Source organism: Acanthopagrus latus, chromosome 8 (genome assembly GCF_904848185.1).
Source record: "Acanthopagrus latus isolate v.2019 chromosome 8, fAcaLat1.1, whole genome shotgun sequence".
NCBI classification, from domain to species: Eukaryota; Metazoa; Chordata; class Actinopteri; order Spariformes; family Sparidae; genus Acanthopagrus; species Acanthopagrus latus.
In genome coordinates, this window is record NC_051046.1 from 16,750,120 (window position 1) to 16,772,613 (window position 22,494).

Consider the following 22,494-nt stretch of genomic DNA (forward strand, 5'->3'; position numbering starts at 1 on the left):
GGGGCTATATTCCTTGTACTATCTATCATATTTATTGCAAAAAGAATATTTGCAGAGTGAAATCAAAATCATTTGTTTCATCACTAGTATTTTCACTGTAAAATGAAATGCAAGCATACAGAGCAAGAGAAATGAGCTACTTGCAATCTCAGCACACATTTGAGCCAAAATATTTCACTGCCCCCTTTTTAGTTCCTTCAAGTGAATTGAATCTTCCCAGACTAAGCAATCTGAAAAAATGGACTGAAAGCCCTTATAGTAGTGGTGTTGACAGACAGTGATGAGTAATGTGACAACCAAACAACCTCATTATAAGCTCACCTCACGAAGCTGATTGACTGACAGACTGACTTGGAACAGCCAATGAAAACTACATGATAATGTCAAAATAATGTCCTGACTGCAGCAGTAAGCTTCAGTCATTAGCTTCTGGCTAGCTCCAACTGTCAGTCTCAGTGGTTCAACAATACCATAAGATGAACTTGTAAGAAACCATAAGATGGTAGGATACAGTGTTGTTCCAATATAGCCAGAGGGGAACTCAACTACAAGCTCTTGATACTGTTGAATGGAAACTGCTGCACATGACCAAATTTTGTTTTTGATTTAGTTGTAAATGTCAAGTTTTGATTTGGAGCCTAAAAGTTATTTGTGATGAAAATGGGCCTCAAGGAGTAGAAACATCCACCTCATATACTTTTACCTTTAAGTTATGCAAATAGGAATACAAAAATCAAACAGGATGAATGCTTTCAGTAAGACCCACTGTGATAAATCTTTTGAGGTTATTTACCTCATTGCAGCCCGAGGGCTCAATATGCAGGTTCGGAACATATTTCATGCCAAGAAGATGTGTTAAACTGTTAACTGCATTAAATTAATGCATTATAATCGCAACCTCATTTGACCGATTTGCAAATACTCTCTACAAGGAGGTATGGCTCAAAACAACAACTCGGTCGATTGGGGTGAGAAGGGGCAAATTCAGCTATTTGTGTTGATAAAAAAGGCACAGAGAAAGAGAGTGTTAGTTGCAAAAACTCAACGACATAGGGAGAGCAAAACTAAAAAGAAGGAAAGAGAAAAAAATGAAAGCAACAACATTCCAGCGCAGTGTTTAGTATTGTGCAAGCTCTGGGAGAGTTGCAGTCTGGCCTGGGAAAGAGCCAGTGCAGGTCTCTAGGGAGACCAACCCGCTGGCCTCCAGACAAACACCAGCAAAGTGGCAGAGCAGACACAGCCAGATGTGTGGGAGTACATCATACACACAAAATAACACGCAGATTTGTGGACACACACACACACAAACACAAAAGACTAGAGAGAGGTACATAGTTTCATTCCAGAAAAAAGTAAGCTATTAGTAACTATTCAGTAAAATTAGTTATGTAATTATCAGTAAAGTTGTTAGGCATCATAACACCTCAAGAATACGCATCCCATGTAACAACTTTTCAAAATTGCTAAATGTAGCAAATAACTACAAGGCAGCTTTTGACTGCTCACACAAATTTATATGTGCAAAGCTTCTACCTGATCACATAAATTCAGAACAGGAACAAAGTGTTCCTTGTATTCCAGGAGAAATCACAGTGCGTGCTGCCTCAACGTTCACAAAGTCCTTGTCACAGGAGCAGGTAAAAAATGTGCAACATGATACCATCGCACATTAGACACTTGGCTGTGTGCTTTTTAGCTTTTGGAAAGCCATTTCTGTAGGGCAAAACATCTCTGCTGTTTAAAGTCATGTGCAAATTCCATGTTATGGTAGATTTTATTCCCTTAGTAACATGACTCTATAAATCCCTAGTGGTAGCAGAAGTATTGAGAGCACAAAAAAAGAATCTTTTAACATAAACCACAAGGAAAACAGTCAGTGGGAGGGTGGCAAAACATATCTGGAGTCTGCTTAGTGTGAAACCCACAGGCGTTTCTGCTTGCCCTGGTCCAACATGAGCTGATTTTCTTGGGCATCTTTAATAACTTGCATGAAAAAGAATGAGGCCCTAAAAAGACATGTGAAACATGTTCAGTCACGCTGTTAATGTGCTGGTCATGGGAAATGGGGAGTTCACATATTTCACCTGCAAGAAATGCATACAAACTGAACTGAACTTGCTCAATGCACAACTGCAGCACTGTAGCAGGTCCATATTAATGCCCAATCCGGATATAGGGCTATAAATAACAAGCATGTCATCATGAGATTTTCTTCTCCCGCTTACAGTTTTATCTTTTCTCTGTCTCTCACCCACACTGCCACACCAACACACGCACACACTGCGTCTATGGCACATACTGTACGCTCATTCACTCTCACTCTCTCCGTTTCAGTCACCAACAATCTCCATGCTCTGGTGTAAAACTGACGCAGTGATTAGCCAGGGGCAGGTTGGTGATGACTGTGGAGAGCTCATGAAGGCTTTCTCCTAACATCCTCCCGGCTTTCATTACCAACACCCTATGAAAGAGAAGCTTGCTTGAAAACCAGTCCAGTAACTATTTTTGAGTTTGCTGTTTCTTATTCTGACTCTGTTTTGTCTATTTATTTATTTGGCTTGTTTATTCTGATTTTAAAAGCTTAATGAGAAACAGGAAGCAAATTAGATTTGGCTAGACATCCTAATTATCTGATTTCTTGCACTGCTCCTACATATCTGTCCTATAAAAAACAACAACAATAATACAAATACAAGTTGCTGTAAAAATGGTACACACATGTGATAAAAATTAACAGTATTTTACAAGACTAATACACATCGAAAGAAGATGAAAGCGCTCACCAATAAAACAACAACACTTGACACTCCACATTCTTTTACATTCAACACTTGCCTACCCAAGCCTTGATTAGACTTTCTAGAATACAAGCATGAGAAACTGGATATATAGGCAGAGTATATAAGAAGCTACAAACAGCCTCAAGATATAAACAAAGCTGCTGGACAAAACCGTCCCACTTTCTTCGAGGAACAATTGCCCATTTCTGCTGCAGTGCTCAACTCGTGGAGAAATGAGAAGGGGGACAGATTTGATAACAGTTCCCAATTACCACCAATAAAGAAAAACTGTGTTTTTGTAAGTGTAGAATTTCTCTCCCTTCTCTTGTGGTGGTGTTGGACTGAGTCAGGCTGATGGTAATGGGGGACAGGCTTATTTTACTAATGATTTAACCATGGCTTTGACTGTTTCTCTGCCTGCAAACAGTGCTCTCTGGAGAATGGCTATGCTAATCCAGAAATCTGGCTCCAGTTTGGAAAACATTCACAGCTGTCTTTTTGTGTTTTTTCAAAAATGTGACAGACTTTGATGAAAAAGAAAATCTCAATAGGGGAGCTAAAAGAGATAATAAAATCATTGTTTTCATTAATGAGTTTCAGCTTGATATCAAAAATGTATTTTGCAAGTAAAGTTATTCAAGTGATGCCAAGTAGGCTTCATCCAAGTTTAGAAATGATCAACTCCAGCAAGACATTATATACAACAGTAGTGTTGGAATAAACCCTTACAACTGAGTGGGCAAACTGCAACATGACAAATGAGAAGCAGGCTCTTTAGTCCTGCAAAATATTTAATGAAGTTTTTCAGAAAAGATGTGACCCTAATCAAGGTGTTTTGATAGTAATCACAGCAAAAACAACAACAAATCCCTGACCAGTCCACTGTTCTTTACAGTACTTTATAAGCAACTACTTTCGGAAAAAGACCTAACTTTAAAATATTCAATGTGAGCAATCGTTTTTTGTTTTTTTTTGTGGCTTTGAAGAAGGTGATGAGAGTTGTCGGCCAAGAAACAACCGCTGGCATTCAAGAGCTTGCAAAGCAATACCACATCATCCAATTACATTGAACACAACACCTCCCTGCTCCTAACTGCCAAGTGCAAAACAAACCAACGGCAGCAGAAACTAAAGGATATTGGAGAGGGCATAGGCAGCAGGAGAACGCTAATGCCATCCTACGCCACTGACACTTCCAGGTGAAATGCACAAGGGACGAAGGCGAGCAGCTGCCTGTGGGTTTGAAAGCTTTGAAAGAAAGACCCGATGTTTGCTTTGTACAGCAGCTCACATGAGGTACAGTAAGTATGCCTTCGCCTGAACAAGCATTTCATCTTCCTCGCTTCCTCCAACCAGCCCCGAACCACTTGACTCCGTGTATGTGTGTGAAATCAAGCCTGACGGGTCTCATTAAGAATGAAAAAATTCAAAAATAAGATTTCACACACTTCCTGGAAGTGAGAGGGAGTTTTGCTTCTAGCCAGAATATGTTGCTTACAACATGTTTTTTTTGTTTTTTTTTCTTGGCATGGTGGAGAGATGAAAAATATTTAGTTTCAGCATCAATATTGCAATGGACATGCATGCCATCATCTGTACTTACAAGGAGTCTGAAAAATTATCATAAATTCAAGTCAACCCTCAATACCAGCCCCTCAAGAGCTTGCACAGTGTTTCTGCAAAAAATTGCCAAACTGGAAGAACCACAACTTCCTACGGTAAGGACTTCCTTTCCCTTGTAGCAATCGGCAACCTAATGCTATGCATTCTTCCAAGGAAAGTCCTCTGATTTATATTGCAAAAACATACCACACAAACATCTTAACCAAAAAAGTTCAGGCCCAGTGTGTGTGTCTCCGATGTCTCAATATAAAAGCACCAAAGAAAAGCAAATGTTGCAGACAAAAGCGAAAAGAAGACAGATTGTCCCGTGTTCCTTTGTAAAAGGTCAAGTGCAGCACAAAAATTATCTATTGTCATTACACAAACACAAACACATACAGCAACATCTGTGGTGGGAGCTGTGGAGACAGAACACATGCAAACAGAGCAGGACCCAAACCTGCTGAGACACAACAACACAGATGGCTGCTTTTTACCCAGCTGGCACCAAAGCATATGGATACAGAGATCATTAGCAGGATAATAAGTGCATGACAGCGTTAGCAAAGGTAAGTCACCAACAAAATACTCAAAAGTAGAAAAAAAAACAAAAAACAAAAAAAACAAAAAAAACTTGTTTTTGGTGGCTTCTGTACCAAAGCATACAGACATCGTTAGCAACTAGCTGGTGAACATGCTTAAAAAACAAATCCCTCTTTACTCTTTATTCACCTCTGGACACAAACCCCAGTGTTTGGATCATCCAGCCACCCCTGACCGCCCCCAAGTCCAACCTCTCATGCTCTTTATGCAGCTGCACTAAAGGGGCACTTCAGGTAGTGACGCTTGATGGCGACCTACAGCGTGATTTTCAGAAGCCTATGGCCACTGAACAGACTGCTGTGCTTGTTGCACTGGGAGTGAGAATGGGCTGGCAAGCAGCATACATTCAAGTCAAACAGATGTTCTATCAGCAGTTATATACTGTACCTCTATTATATATCAAATATGGAAAGAGTGAGTTGTTTTGAAATAATACACAGGATAATACAACTGGAGTGCTAGTAATACTTTGTCAGTCATGAAAGGTTAAGGTTTATTCATTAGTAATTTTACAAATCCATTTGTAGAGCGAAACAGCCTCAAAGACTCAAACAGCCTTCGGAAAGATGCAAAGCTACATTTACTTGGGAAGACTGACTACATGCATAGAGCCAGCACTGTTGTACTAATGACAGAATGTGTTAGAACAGTGTAGAGAGTGGAATCAGCAGAATAATGAACGCAGCATGAGTGACTAATCACAGCATGTATCCAGTCCATGGGGAGTAACCAGACTGTCTTGGCATCAATTTTTAGAGTCACAAAATTGTTTCTTCCCATTTCAAAAACACTTCCACAAATAAAGTCATGGAGAGGCAGGTGATCCAGAGGATAAACCAACGATTTGACATGTCATTAATTCAAGTGGGCATGCTGAGTAGTCTGACTAAACAACCAAGAAAAGCTTAGGACACGAAAAACACAGATGGACAAACAGGAGTGAACTCACAGTGCAATTAATCAAAAGGCAGCGCTGGCAGCCATGGAGTCGCAGTTGGTGAAGCAGAGGTGCACCTACTTCTGGCACCTACAAATGACTGAGAAAGTCAAACAGATAGAGAAAAAAAGAATGCATGGGAGAAAGAATGGTCAAGGAGGGTGATAGAAGGGGAAAAAGAGAAATTCAACAGAAACAGGGAGAGAAGAAAAAAGGCATTGTTAGTTTGCCCGAGGCAGAGTCTTAAACTCATGGCTCATTTTGAGAGAAAGTCATTGTTCTGGCAACACTTTACAGGACAGATATCAGATTTATTGTACATTTAGCACCGCTGAAAAAAAATGTCTAAAAACAGACACACTGTATTATGTTAGTTGACACAACTTGATGCATACCCTATGTACTAATTTAAGCTTTAATTGGCCGTGAAGACCCGTGCCTCATAGACCTTTGTAGTACAAGTTTGTTTCTTCTGCTTGTAATACAATGTAATTTGCGGGTTGAACTACAGCTAGTAGATCCATTGGTAATGATGACAAGAAAACTTCAACAAGCAGCTCAACAGAAGTAGCATCATTAAACAAAAATTCGATTTAGTGGTACATTTAGCACCCAGGGAATTTTGTCTTCATCTTCTGTGCAGAAAAGCTGTTGTTGCATCAGAACACAAAACACAATAGAGACACAATGAAATGCATATGTGAGTATTATATGTTGTAGTGAGCCTGGGTAGTTCGAGTTTTAAGCCACGTTACCAGGTAGTCATGATTCTGAAGTATTTTTAATTACGAAAGCAAACGACAAACACTATGCAGTATGTCTTGGGCACACGCACTGTGTGGGCTTCTCCAAGTGGTGGTAAACATAGACTGGAGGGTGTGGTAAATAATAAACACACTTTTTAGTCAATCACATCACTGGTCTCATCGCGCTGAAACAGCTGTGCCAATCGCAGTGAAGCATGACAACAATAGCTCAACAAATGAGGTCTTGCTTGTGCAGAGCAACAAAAAGTGAACACAAATCTGCAGCTGGTTGCAGATGGTGTGGTTTCAAACGGTTAATTAGTGCAATGATGATTGAAGCAAACTAAAAACCATCTTGCAAGGGGAGCACACCAGCTGCAATGCCTGGCAACATATTCACATTCTGACCCATGTGTACTCAGTAGTCATTACTACATTACTACTGAGTACTCATGGGTCTGACCACACCAATCCCATTTTGACCTCAGTTCAGATATGTTAAGTTTCATGACTGTGTCTTGTACAGTTGTGATGTCATGGTGCTGAAAAAAATCTGTCCATGGACAGAGAAAAACATACACGTGTGGAAACACTTCAAAAATGACATAAAACTGCTTCTGATGTACTTCCCACTACAGCAGGTGTCTCCAAGAACCATTTTGCCTCAGTGACACACTGACATTGAACAGTGAGGATGGAAACAAGCTGTTGCAGTTTGTAAATATTAAAAGTCTGGTGAGTCCATATAAATCTAACACTATTTGAGTCATAATTCAAATTTATTTCACATTGTGAATCATTACATCATATTTTTAAATGTGACAAACACCATTTGCTCTATACTGCATTTCAAGAGTAAAAAGAACAAACACATTTCTGTTTAACTTAGAAAGGAGGCTGGAACACAGTAATAATACAAGCGATGTGTCTCACATTAATGGGCTGAACTGAAACATTTTCAGTACTAAAGAGTTCCTTAAAAACACCAACAACTCGCCTTACGTTTCCACTTGAAACTGAAAGTCCACCTGTGCACCAGGCACACGGGAGGGAGTTGTTAATTTAAAAGCTAGGAAAATATGGTTAGAGCTCTACCTCTGCTGGTTGTTACGCTGCCTTTACTGCTTTTCTGAAGGCATAATCACACAGTCCTCTACTGAGCAGCATGTACATGTCCATCTTGTCCTATTATCCTGTGTGCTGAAAATAAACTGGACAGTAACTGTTCTCCTAATCCAGTTGGTGGATTTGGTCCCAACTGTGAAGGGAGCACATTTTCTGTGAATGCATTGAAATTGCTCCATCCATTTGAAAATTCCATTCCAGCATGTTTGTGGTTCTATCTTGCAAACTGTTCTGCATTAATTCATATGAGGATGAAGCATCTTGTTGGGGGATAAAAATAGAAACAGTCATCTCCAGAGCATTGGGTTTTTCTTATGAGCTTATTCATTTTATCTAGAATGGAAAAATGAATCTGACAAAATAGGAATGTGGAGGGAACATCCTTGGAATTTCTGCAGTGATAAACATGTTTTTGTGCAAAAGTGAACCTATATTATGATTAAAATTACATTTGGTTTCATTATGTGCAGGTGTCCTCTCTCCTCAGTCTAGTGAGGGTTTTTTTTTTTAAAATCTGATAAATGTGATTTTTGTTCTTGTTTATTTTTTTTTTCCATGAATGCATGAGGAACAATGACCGTGTAGACACAAAGCATCAGTCCAATGCTCATGCATGTTTTTAGCTGCTTCATATGAATGCTCAAACTATTGTTTGACCAACATATGACACAGCTACACTTGGATAATGGAACAACTTTAGTGCTTAATAAGATTAATAATGATTCTGCGGTCTATTTCACAACCATGTGCAATTTCTATGCAGTGAATTATTACCCGCACTCCCACAGCTTTGTTGAACCTTTCTGGGAACATTTCTGCACAAGCTGGATGTTTTTTTGTAGTTATGGTCATCATTCCTTTGGGCTATCGATACATTTTCAGGATATGGCAACATTGCCCAAATAGACTCCTGTGGGAATGAAGCACAAGAACAATTCTAACTTTACTATACTCACTTGGAAGAGAGAATACAAAGGTAAAGGTTATGACCTCAACTGTTGAATGGGTCCACTGATTTTGCGTTACAACCTGATTCACCTAAGGAGAAATAAGATAAAATAGTTCCAAAAAGTGTTTAGAAAAGGGTTTGTACACTAAATATGATTGATCATCTGATCATTTGCCCTACCCGACTCTATTCTAGGGATATAACCAGATGATGGTTATCAACTACATGGGTAAAATGTCAGAAAAGATGGCTTAAACAACAAAAATAAGACACATGTGGAAAAAGAAATGTGATTTTTTCCTGATACAGGATGTCTTCTATATGATGAACTGTTGTCCTGGGGGATTATCTAGCTAGTTGTGATTGTTGTGTGATGAGTTTAGGATTATCACACCTTTCATTTACCACCACTCTCTGTTGTGGTATTCCTCTTCAGAGGATGCCAGTTTATTAGTCCAAGACTGTTTGTTTTGCACATTTGAGTACTCTTAAAATTAAAGTCTGTTGTTTGCAGGTGCCATTGTCAGATGGCCCTGCCTCTGTGAACATAATTGACCACAATAGCTTCCTCATAACAAGTAAACAACAGCTGGTTGCTGTAGTCCACCTGCTACCTGTAAATTCCCTTCCACAGGACTCACAGCTCTAGCATGCCATTGGTTTGCCTCCTCTGAAACCCTCAACACTGCTTGTGTTGCTGCTGTGACATGGTAATACCAGTTTGAGTTTTCGACCAGCACACTTGGCTGTAAACAGGCTTTTAATTGACTGTCTGAGTGCTGTATTTTCAAAGCATGACTGGGTGGCTTGAAAACAATTGTACTGTTAACTAGTATGGCTTTAGTCTGCAAGTTTGTTGTATATCTATAGGCTATATGGGTGACTTAGGCTCCCTACTGTTTTTTTATGACTGCTAAGTGAAAGGAACTTTTGGACAAATTGTTTATTTAAAGGCCAAAAGATGTTCAAGCAGTGAATGCTGGTGATGAAATGAATGCTGAAAATTACACAATAGCTAACTCAAATATCTGTTTATGTCTGCCTGCTTATACATCTTTGGTCTGCATGATCCAGTATGACATAATTAGTACTGATTTGCAGTTGTTGAAAAAATGTTGATCCCCTGCTGGCAAATATATTATATAAATATATAGCAGCTTTTCACCTGACTCCCAGGCCACCTTCACCTTTCCAAGTCCATGGCCAGATTCTCTGAGCATAATTTGCTGACTCACTGTCATTAACATCGCCTGCAGAGAGGCTGAGCAAATAGCTCATAGTGGAATGACTGAAACCATTGTAAGACACGTGGAAAAAAAAGGAGAGAAGAGAATACTGAAACCAGACCAGAAACGCAAAAATAGGATTCAACATGGTTATCTGTTGTTGGCACAGACAACACTTTGAGTAAATTAACCTAAATTGTGCAGGACGCCTACCTGAAATCTGGATTAAGGTGCATGACTACTATAATCCATCAATCACACACAGCTGTCGAGAAAAATATACCAGGTAACCACATCCACTTAGTCAGACAATGACTGTGTGTGTAGTTTGTAGGTTAGTCTGTATCTACGCAACATAACAACAACAATCAAATCTTCTGTCTTTCTAAATGGTACTAACGAAGTACAGTATGTTCCAAAGAAAAAAATGTTTTGAGTATGAAACTGGCATTGATCGCACCAGTTTTGAACTTTATTTTCAAAAGTTTAAGTTTGAAGGGATTGCAACACAAGCCTGTTTCTAGATGTATGACCTTTGTTTTTCTTAAATATGGTGTGTTGGATATATAGTAAGTCTGTGGTTGTGTACAGAGACACACAGGAAGCTTTTACACAACAACAGGGCTCAGTGGAAGACCACAGACAAATTATCACTCAAGATCCTAAGCTTAGACGATGAGTCGCTTCCACACAGACAAGGTAATTGTCACCATCAGCTGTAACTTACCCTATTGGCAGCTTCATAAATATGCACACACAGTCCATCCCAGTCATTAGAATGGTTGTTGTGCTTCGACCCATTTTTATCATTACTTCCTGTCGTTATGCTCTACCTTGTCCTTGTCTCCATAACAACCTTCAATCTCAAATCTTCAACCTAAACTGCATTTTCAGTGATAGGCTTGGTGCAGATACATAGATGTGTGCTGGAGTGGGCAGATCCAAAAACAATTCACCCTACCTTAAGACACTTCACTTAAGCAAAATTACAGAATTATATTTTCTTTCTTCCTGCAGGATGAATTTGGACATTTTCATGTTTTCACCCATGTCTGTTGGCTGGTATGTCAACAAGACAAAAACTACTGACCCAATTTCCAGGAAACTTTGTTTGGAGGATGGGTCTCAGGCTGGTGTAGATGAATGATTCCAAAAAGGTGCGGCTGTATCCTTTCTTGTACACATTGATTTCCAAATACAGAAGTAAAATCTATACCCTTTAAATCTTAAAAACAAACAACAAAAAAACAGGGAACTAAAAATAAACATATACAAAGTGATCAGATAAGACATGTTACAAACGCCATTTTGCACAGATACAAACACAGGTGTGCCTTCAGATTCTAGCTTGCCCTTTGGTATGGCTTCGTCAAAAGTCAAAAGTTTGTAAACCACTGGTCTAGACCTGTTGACCTTTGGTGATGATCTGGTTAGAGAAGCCATTTGTAAAATAGAGACTCAACGATGTGCAATCAAACAAATTAGACTTTTAAAGGGATAGATCCAGGAGTTTTTTCTCACTTTCTTAAACATTTTATATTTTTATCATTTTATATCATACTAGAAAAAGAACGCCAAGAGAAGTATTATTCTCAATCCAAAACCTCTTGTGTTTCAACATCACCCACGACCTTCACCTATGAAATTTAAAAGGACTTTGCCAGAGTATCACAAATAAAATGAAACAGGGTATGAAAAGAAGCCCAATAACCCATCCATAATAAAAATAACTTTAACAATGTTCTCATCTGGTTTTCACTTGATACATAAGAAAATCACTTTTAGGTTTAACCATACTACCACTCAGCAGTGACATAACCCTTTGATGATTTGTGTTTTTTGTTCTGGATTTCAATCCAGTCAAACACACACACTCTCACGTCAGGCCTTAAAGCATTAGCTCACATGCAGATGTGTCTGTATTGTGTCCCCCTGCTTAGAGCTGATTGGAAAGAAACGTGTTGGAGGAGGGGTGGGATTATCCAATAGAGCAAAAATAGTCACAGATAAACCACAAATCAAGTTGTATTAACTTGACTGTACTCTAAGCACTGCAGAGTATGTAGTTTTTTCCTTTACATTTGAGCAAATGAACCAAATCATTCATCATCTCATTCTCTGTGTGCATTTCGCTCTATTTGACTTATAGGTTACATAATTACAGTCAGTTAAACATATTTACTGTTATGGCTGCAATTTTTATGTAGACATTAAAAGACTGTTGAGACACAGCTGAGACATGCTGAAAACAACAGTTCCTTTAAGAAGCTGCTTCCATACAAATTCAATATTCACATAGACAAGAAAAAGAAGAACAAGCTGCTACAATATTGTATAGAAGAATATAAAGGAACAGGAAGATGTAAAGATTTTATGGAAATGGAAAGAAGTTTCATGCACAGATAAAAAGTAGTGTTTAAAAAAAAATATTTCTGAGGCAATGACACATTCCACAAACAACAAACTGTGACCAAAAAACTGCCACTACTCCAGTGTATCAAGTGTTCTCATTAACATGTGAGGCTGTACAAAGCCACTCATCCTGCTTAATTAGAGGGCGTCCCTTCAGCGCTTAAAGTCCCTGCTCTGAACACTTGGCACTCGAGACAGGAGAGGTTAATAATGATGCATACGCTGCTTTGTGACTCCCCCTTGTCCGCTTCTCCCTGACTTCACTTCATCTAATCTGTCCCTCTGCACAACCTTTTTCTATGTGGATCTCTTGTGTGACCATCTCCTCCATGTGTCTCTGAGCCTGTCAGTATGCTAAGCAAGCCTCAACCATACTGAGCAGACAGCAACAGTTGTTGAGTTTCTCGAAGAGCAGCTAAGAGGAGGGAGACGAAGAGTAAACCACAAAAAAAAACGTGGTTAGCTACTTACAAAGCAGCGGCGTGTATCCGATCAGTGGCCAGGCAGGCAGATGGGCGAGAGAGGCACATGACAAACGTAGTCGATATGCTGCTGGTGCATGAATGAGAGACAGAGAGGGAGGGAGGGAGGAAGGGAGGGCTCAGGAGCTTTGTGAGGAGAGAGGGAGGGAACAAGTATGAGAGTGGTCCACGATGAGGGAGCAAAAACATTACAGAAATGAGAACGAGCTAACCAGTATGGTAGGAAAAACAGCAGGATAAGAATAGAATCAAGGGGGCTTCTTACAGTGACAGACTAAAGAGTAAAAGAAAAGGGAAAAGAAAGAAAAGAGGATGAGTGGCAGGACCTATATGGACCTGGACCTATGTTAAACCCCACATGTGACCAACTCACTACAACAGACAAGTCATCCAGGCCCACTGAGAATATTCCATGGCAAATGGATATAGAATAAAAAATAGATGAAATGAGAGAACAAGTCCAAGCTGAATTCTCCCAGTGAGATTGAATTCCCTTTGAGAACTATCAGTTTCATAATGCCTCTTAACGATTCACTTTCCAGGCAGGGGCAAGGTCAAACAGCTGTCAACCTCCCATAGATGTGGACCTGAGCAAAGGAAACCTCCAGCTGGCTTAGTACGTATTTAGTAGACATTTCAGTAGCGTAATGGGTTGTAAAGGGAGTGAGTGGAGACAGAGAAAGTGATCTGCTCTTCCTACTATCAAAGAACAAGGCATGTACCAGTGAAGCAAATCAGTAGCCAGAAGGACAGGATTTTTCTTTTTTTCTGGGGATTTGCCAAATAACAGTGTCTGAGCAAGTGTCACCCTCCATGGGCCTGCAATTCCACCCCCTGGCTGTGAAACTAGATAAAACATCTTCAAAGGGTTGTTCAGTGGGATATAAAGAAAAAAAACATAACAACTGTGAAGAAGACTACATGTTATTAACATTTTTAATCTCCCTGGTTATTTTAGGAAATACCTAAAAGCATTCCAAACAATATGAATCATATTTAGTTTTACAGTGATAATCTTATACTGGATGTAATAGATCTTTGTCATGACTGACATTTTGACTTGCCATCACAGGTATTGCGCATGTAAAACAAATCTCATAACAATGGCTCAATTCCATTGACTGTCTCCATGAGGGATGCCAGTGATGCATGACACCAGGACCCTGGAACACGCTCACCTAAATCAAATGTTTTAATTAAATGGTATCAATTACACATGTGCTTTTCCTGCTGTGACATCCCAAAATGTCCGCCTTAAAAGAATATAGTTAATAACTCAAATGCTCCTCCTTTCCCTCACAGAGATCAAACATTTAGAATGATTTAACACAGCAGTGCTGATATCCATTAACTTGGGAATCTCTAGCCTTGCAACTCCACTATTTTACACATTAAAGTGTGTTTACAGGTCTCGGAGAGTACTACTGCAATGAGAGAGCAGTGGACTGCTTTTCAAAACCTGGGGCCTACGTCATCCACAATGCAATTCATCAGATTAGATGTGACTTCCTCTAAAGCCACAGAAGGCTTTATACTAGTTTTTCACATACACGGTAGTACTCCTCAAGACCGTTAAATGTACTTTAATGTGTATTATTTGTGGAGTTACTTTTTAAGTAAGGCCTCATCAACACTGTCAGTCTCTTCAGTGGCTCAATGGCTTAATGGCTCACTTATGTCAAAAATCCAGCTTGTAATAACGTAACCAAAAACCAAAATGACAGACAGCAAAGTCAAAATTATCTATCAGCAAACGAAACAGGCTCAGTGAGAAACCATCCATTAATGATGCAACACAATAATTTAGTATGATTAAAAGTGTTTAGTGCAACACTTTCAAAGGATGCAAGTGCATCCTTTTGACTTCAAGACAACAAAACCAACACCAGATTGAGTTGATTTTGATTCATATTATGAGCCTCAAGCACCTCTTTTCTAGTAGTTCTATGATTATCTATGTCATACTAATCAGTTACAGTTGCTGCGCATTCATTGCTAAATCAAACATCTAGAAGATGCAATATTTTCGAAATTGTCGGCAACATGTGCGCAGCTCAAAGGCCTGTTGAAATAATACCAACCTAAACAAAAACCAACAGAGTTTCCACATCCAAAATGCCTTCTTTCCAGGGCTCCCTCCACAGTTACATGTTCAAATTAGGTGGCCGCTATGAATGACTGTTTAACAACCAAAACAAATCCAAGGCATTCTTGCTGAGGGGTTCTCAGCTTTTATGCATCATTTCTAACGAAGAAGACAGAGGCCGTTGATGACTAACAGCTTTTTCCAGTGACGGTAGCAAAGCGGTACTAAATTAGCTTAAAGAGGCCATTTTCTACTGACCACAAAGGTACTATGCATGCAGATGTCAGTGCAGTTGGCAGATGATGAGATGAGGTCTATGTGGCCCTATCATCTGTGCTGACATCTGGACCATATGTGTCCTACACTCAGGGGCCAGGGACCAGATTCAGAATAAAAACAGGGCAATGTGGGGTGGAAATGGTCCAAGGACCCACAAGGGCATAGGTTGTAAAGTGAGAAAAAGGCTAGTAGGTAGTTCATTAAAGAGCGAGAGCGCAGCAGTTACTGTAGACTATTTTACGAGGGGCTACAATCTGAGTGAAATCTGCCAATGACCAATGAAATATGGAATTTATAGCAGGGTACTTCATTGTGTCATGACTAAGCTGTGACATGAGAAAATACCAGAAAATGAAGCCAGCAAAATGAGGCAACTGAGGAAAACTCTACCATGCAATTTCTCAGACTTTCTCAGACTACTGGGTTCTCAGGATGATCTCTAGAGGGCAGATGTGGAGAATGGGAAGAGGCTGGAGAGGGTTAAACTGGGGGATGGGAAGGCACTAGGATAAAAACAAAGTAAGGGAATGGGATAAAATCAAGCAAGAGGGTTGCCAGTAATTATCCATCTGAGTGTCCTCATGAAAATCAGATTGCTGACACAAGCATTAGTTTCCCGGGAGATGGATTAAAAATAACACTGAACTCTTTTGTAGCCTTTGTGGTCGCTGAAGCTCCTCTGTCTCAGGGATCAGATTAAGCACAGCTCCTTGAAAATATTACTGATCCGATCACTCCACGTGACCACTGTAGACAGTGATGATATCTTATTATGCTTGAAGATTAATTCTATACTCTAGATATATAAACACATGTAAAATCTATTTTACAGACTGTTATTTTACAGCCCAAAGTACAGTTTTACCATGTAGGAAATAATAAACAACACTGCCATTTTAACAGATGTTATGATTGCAATATGATTTATGATTAGTAGGAATAATCATTTTTGCATCACAACTTTGTAACCCACAGTATCTCAGCAACCAACAAGTATTTCATTTTAATGATGTTTTGTTTCACATTTGACTTTAATCATTGCCATATATAATTTTTTATGAAGTGTTGAGTAATTTTTCAGCTATTTCCCAAAGTGATAAAACAAATCTCAAGATGCTGAAAAAATCCAAATGACTTCATGCAGATTTTTTTCCCCATTTCATCAGGGAAGGGTCACCTGTAAATTCTGAATCATCACTGACTTTTTCAATGCCATGAGTCAACCATTATAAACAGTCTGTGTCCACACTTAATGTCAGATAGCTTCCCAGGTAAGTGCCTGTGGTTAGGCACCATTATGTATGGCCAACCTGTCATTAAGGTTTACTGCCTTTCATCTGTAAATGTTAGCTGCATGTTTGTATGTGAAGCACTTCTCTTTGTATAAATACTGCTGTCATGTCATTTTGAGATGCAAACAAACACCACTGAATCCTCACTCAACAGCTGTTTTTTACCACTGCCCTCAAACATATGTTGACAGTCCTTCACCATCAGCTGCCCTACCTGCAGACTTCCTCGGACATGCTATCACCACAGCGATAAACTAAGTGAGAAATCTGAGTACTGCCACACTGTTTACAATTACACTGTTCATGCTGTACAATATTATGAATATGAGTCTTTTTTATCATATTGTTGATTTTTTACTGTTTCCCTATTGTTAATTGTTAATATTACTGTCCTCGGGCTGCTGTGACACAGACATTTCCCTGTTTGTGCGATAAATAAAGGAATTCTGATTCTGATACTTGTCCATTTTTCTTTCTCAAAGGTGATTAACACAGAATCTCAATAAATACATTTTCTCATTTAGCTTTGTTTTCAATGAAAACTAAGAGAGAGAATGGAGTGAAGCTTAGTAGACGGCTCTTCCGCCATAGATCATAGCTAGGTTGGTTACATGTCTCTAAAGCTAACTACAAATCCTGCTTGAGTGTAGGGAAGGAAGGAAGAAAAGGAATAATTATGAGTCTTCTATTTTGGGCTGTTTGTGAGTCATGATTGGATGGGATATATGGATGCAGTTATGTATACCAGCTTAGCTTCCATGAATGAATGAGATCCAGATCAAAATGTTTCAACTACTATTTTTGTTGAGTTATGTACAAAATCTTAACTTAAATGTTCAGACCCTGAGATATCCATAACCTTATTCAATGTAACAGTGTTTCAATTGCTCACTTGTCACTGTAACTTCCTGTAAAGCATGCAAAACACCAAATGATACTGTATGTCAGAGAGTGAGGAAGGACGTCTGTGAACATAACTAAATACATCACCTCAGCTGTGAACATCACCTCAGCTGTGAATATTTCTACCTCAGTCACGTAGATAGGTTTTCACGGGCAATGTTGGATAAACACAGCTGCCATGATGCTTCTAGACATAATCAAGCTATCATTGTTTTGATTGAGAGGTCCCACAGCAGCAGATTACATACTGTACATACACTTAACACATCCTGCATCAAATAATTAGCTTCCTGCCTCCCATTAGAAACATGAAGACCTTTTAGCTTTCTGATCACGACCCCAGCAGCTAACAAGAGACCAGTATGAGCTCCAGTATCTATGGCGAAATGTAAGAATGTCATAGTAATCTATCTCTGACCCCAGTGGAGAGAGGAGGATGGAGAAACATTTGAGCTCCTTGGCTCACTTTCTCCCCCAAGCCAATGCTTTCCTTTTTCAACCTTGCCAGCAGACCAGTAGGGATGTTGATTCCAGTTCTGGTGTGAGCCCATCCAGAGCAACGCTAGATAAGGAGCCAGTACAGGAGGGAAACGTTTTCCAAAAGCAAAGGATGGCAGGGATGTGATAAGGCACTCAGAATTCATCAAAAAGACATCAGCAATAGAGGAAAATAAATGGTATGGAGGATGACAGTGAAAGATGTATTCTAATCAGCAACACCTAACCTATTTTTCCAAAAGTTTAGGGGAAAACAGGAGAAAATAGGTTGCAAATTCAACTGTTGTTTATCCAGGGCAGGACTGCTGTCCTTTGGCATCTACTGACAGTTATAGATGAAGCCTTGAGGCCATTCTCTGCCTTTTCATATTTAGTGGAAATGTCTGGGAAGGACAACACAGGGTTGTTGAAACTCCCACACCACAAATTGTTCCAAGTCTTAAGCTCCCTCTCTCTCTCTCATTTCCACTATCAGTGACTAGCATTCTGGTGCTTTTTCAATCTGCCCTCCTTCTTCAGCTGCATGGCAAATAATTATTAACAGGATCAAAGCATACGAAAGGGCTTCTGCGTCAGTGAGGTTGAGCTTGGGGAGCCGGGTGACTGAAAGTGATAATGGCAAAGCACTGAATAGTTTTTTTTGCACTGAGCTCTGCAATTAATACTGACGGAAGTGAAAATTCTCAAAAATATATATATTTTTTCACATTACAATCATGTTAGATATCTACAATTACTATAACATTTGCAATTTCAGCCGCAGATTTTTGCCATGTGTTTAATCACGCAATCAAAGTGAAAAACTTAATATCATTCTATAGAGACAAAAGAAAAACTATAGTGAAAAATGGTAACAGCTTCAACACATTCTGCTGAAAATGTCACTACTTAAGCAGATGTGTAACCATCAGCTATATCTCTGCCCACTATCCGCTTCTCCTCAGTGAATCCAGTTGTATACACATGTCCGATATGAACATAGAGTGTATAATAATTCAAAGCACAGTGATTGAGTTGGCAATGTGCTACACCAGCCAAGTTGAACTAGGACAGTTTGGTGCTTGACAAGTGTTTGTAGATGCTTTAAGACAGTTAATAAATGTTATGCACTCTGGTGTGCATTTCCTGTAAGTGGTGAGCATGAACTCTTATGGGCTGGAGAGGGTAGGTCTTGCAATCAAGCTAAAAGGTTGTTGACATGCAAAACCCTTGTCTAGTGCTCACACACTGTACATCAGCATGACAAACTGACCAGACGCAGTTCACTCAGTAGATGGCTTGTTTGTAAAACCAAGGAGAGAAGTATGAAATGCAATCCACAATAAGATTGGAGGACAGTGTGCAAGTGATGCTTGGGCAAGCTCTGATTCAATTGCAGACAGCCTTTATGCATGTCAAGTAGGACAAAGAGAATCTCTTGAACCAACCCAATCACCCAGAATACAGGTTGGCAAGTTATGTTTCTGCAAATCACAGATAAGGTAAAATGTTCTATTCAATGTTGTGACAATACTGTGCACAAATATCGCTTTGTTAGGGTTAAAAAAAGATCATAATTGGCTTAAAATAACTGTTTTGGTTGCTACATGCACATCTGACATTTCACAACTTTTCTTCAAAAATATCAGTTTTTGTCACCACAAACACAGCTGGAAATTGAGGTCGCCTTAGCAAATATTCAGTGGTTTCACATAGTCTCAAACGGCAGTGACTGGCTGGGCAGCCTTCTGTCCTTTAACTCGACCCCCCCACCACCACCTCTCCCTATGACATTCAGGTATATATTTATTATTATATATATATATATATATATATATATATATATATATATATATATAGATCTATATATATATATATATATATATATACACATATATATATATACACACACACACACACACACACACACACAAATACACACACAAATGTGAATGCATCAGTGGTTTGCAGGAATTTTAACTGCAAACATTTTGATCTGATGATTGGGTTGCTTGAACACTCCTGCATACTTTAAGACTGATGACAAAACCGCTTGCAGAATTAAGCTTTTACACTTTTGAATGGTAAATACACTTAAATTCAAACAGTAAACAGCAATACTCTGTGCTTTACATTTCAACTAACTGCCTGGTTTTCTTTCATTGGTGAGCTGCAATAATCATAGCTGCCCTGAAACTGTTAATGTTTCTAAAAACACACCCTGTCTTCATTGTGATTTTCAGGAAGCTCTGGTCAAAATCAGGAAACTCTGAAATAACATTATTATCTTACTACAACTTGACAGGTTATTATTAATGTTCTTTATTTTACTTCAACAAATGTCTGACATATTATCCTTCAGGGTCAAACTGAATGTAAAATTGGAATTGTTGCTAATGCAAACAAAGTTGATGGAAAGATGTGAACAGAGCTGCTCCCACCATGCATATGGAGTAAAAAATAAGTTGAATGCATGGAAGGAACAAAAAGGAGACAGCCTCTAGGAAAATAACAGGTAAGTCTGAAATTGTAACACATATAAATATGCTGTACAAGTATGCTAGTGGAAAGGAACAACAACTGTAATGTTGCCATGCTCAAGAAACTACATGGATGTTACAGCCTGGTGATAGTACAAGACTGAGCTTTGTTTGTTTTCCAGAGAACCTCATACCTAATAACTGAATAGTCCTTAACTGTATATGAATAAAACTTTTAGTGGTACTATAACTCTGTAGGCATCTTTTCTTCAGTTGTATAACAGCGTTACTACAATAACCATGCAGTCTAAAGCCATTCATTTCCCACACAAGAAATTAGGATGCTGATGAGATAAATATAGGGAGTGTGATTTATTTTTCTTCTGCTAAACTGGATAGATGTTTTACATTGCATGTATGTCACCATTATACATAATTAACAAGGTAGTTCAACTCACTAGCCACTGAGATTTTACTTCTCAAGAGCCCAGCAATGATTTAAAATTAATATTTCAGAAGGCCATTTGATCCTATTAAATAGTAACAATGACAAAATCCAAGAATCCTTCCTACTTTAATGGCAAAGGCCATCATTAGAGAGCGCAACCACGACATATCAGCCTTAACATATTTTCAGCGCGCCAGAGGAAGGCATTGTGTCATAAAATATGCAGGAGAGATGGATATTTGATAACGTAATCTGAGTAGAGAACATAAAGTGGTGAAAGTGATGAAATGGTGCGCTATCAATATGTGACCATAAAATACTGAGTCACTGTCTAAGTATGCACACATGTGGAAAGGCTCAAAAACTGGCTGCCCTATGAGAAAACAAGGGAACTCCAATAAGGTCCACTGAAAGTTCAGCCAGATCAAGAGGGAATTCTAATAGTTTAAACTGGTTATGTGCATGTTTTGCATCCTATTCATTCTCCCTTCTGTTGTCTCCTTACCTGTTTTAGCTGCCATATACTAATGACTAATTGAAAATGTTAGTGCTTCTCAAATCAAAATACTTTCCCTAAAGAATCTATACAAATGGACTTTGTATACATTTTTTGATTAATTAAATTAATCTTGTTTTTTAACATGATACAGGATGACCTGGAGTAAAATAAAATTGACTGAAAAAACTAATTTCAGTTTTTCAAACTTTTCATACCCAAAGGACAAAACATCTTTTTTTCCAATTTACTAAACAATTTTTTTTTTTTATTAAAAAGGTGAGGAATGGGAAAAGGTCAGCAGCAAAGTTGCAGCAATATTTTCACAACTAGTTCACAATTCACTTATGCATTATACAACAGGATCATATCTGGTAGTAAGAAATACAAGTGCAAGTCATGATAGTGAGACTCAGCAACAGTTACCTTAGAACCCAACATGGTATATTCATTCGGCCACAGAACACCATAAATTAAATTCAAACTGGACTACTCACACCTGTAACCCCTCAAGAGAAGTGACATTTCCTAGTGATACCAGCTGAGCCTCATTAGATGTTAAGACCGCTAAAGTGATGCTGTATTTCATATTCTAAACTTAATTCGGTGACAAAGGTGCAAAGATCTGTTACTACATTTCAGTGTCTGTTTGCCACCCCCCTGCCTTCGTTGTCACCATCTCTCTGCCTCACTGTCTCTCCATCGGGCAACTCCAACTTAGCAAACCACTAGAGACAGGAGCAGAAAGTCTTTGTTTCTAGGTAGATAACATCCTGAACTTGACTAGTGCTTTCTACACCATTTGGGTAATTTTCCATCCAGTGTGTCACTGGGCACCTAACACATTTGATTGTAATTGACTTTCAAATATATTGCATGATAACAACTTTACCAAAGTGGGAGGCCAAGTGTGTCTGTTAAAGAATTTCTATTTAGGCAGGAATTGGGGAGCCATTGAGCTGACTATCAAAAAGGAAAAGCAAATATGTACAAACTAAGAATACAGGAGAAATCTGTGAGTGTGCATGAGCACCGTAATTCTACATCAGCCTTTGCTGTCATTATCAGTCATTGCCACGTATCATTTCTCATTCCTGCATACAGATCCAGATTTGCTCTGTAATCTGTTAGCATTTTGTAAGGGCTGATTTAACAGGGATTGATACTGTCA

General features: G+C 38.9%; 1 protein-coding gene across 5 annotated transcripts in view; it reads right to left on the bottom strand.

Annotated features, from left to right (window-relative positions):
* Positions 1–22,494, bottom strand: part of peak1 (pseudopodium-enriched atypical kinase 1) — a 98,177-nt gene that overhangs the window by 39,839 nt on the left and 35,844 nt on the right. For 3 of the 5 annotated variants that reach the window (XM_037106646.1, XM_037106644.1, XM_037106645.1), the window contains one exon: positions 5,935–6,022. The exons of 1 other annotated variant lie outside the window; for it this stretch is intronic. The gene's annotated coding sequence lies outside the window, so the exon portion shown is untranslated. Of the gene's footprint in view, positions 1–5,934; positions 6,023–12,851; positions 12,874–22,494 lie in introns of those variants that run through there. One more of the 5 variants, XM_037106648.1, reaches the window with a different exon arrangement.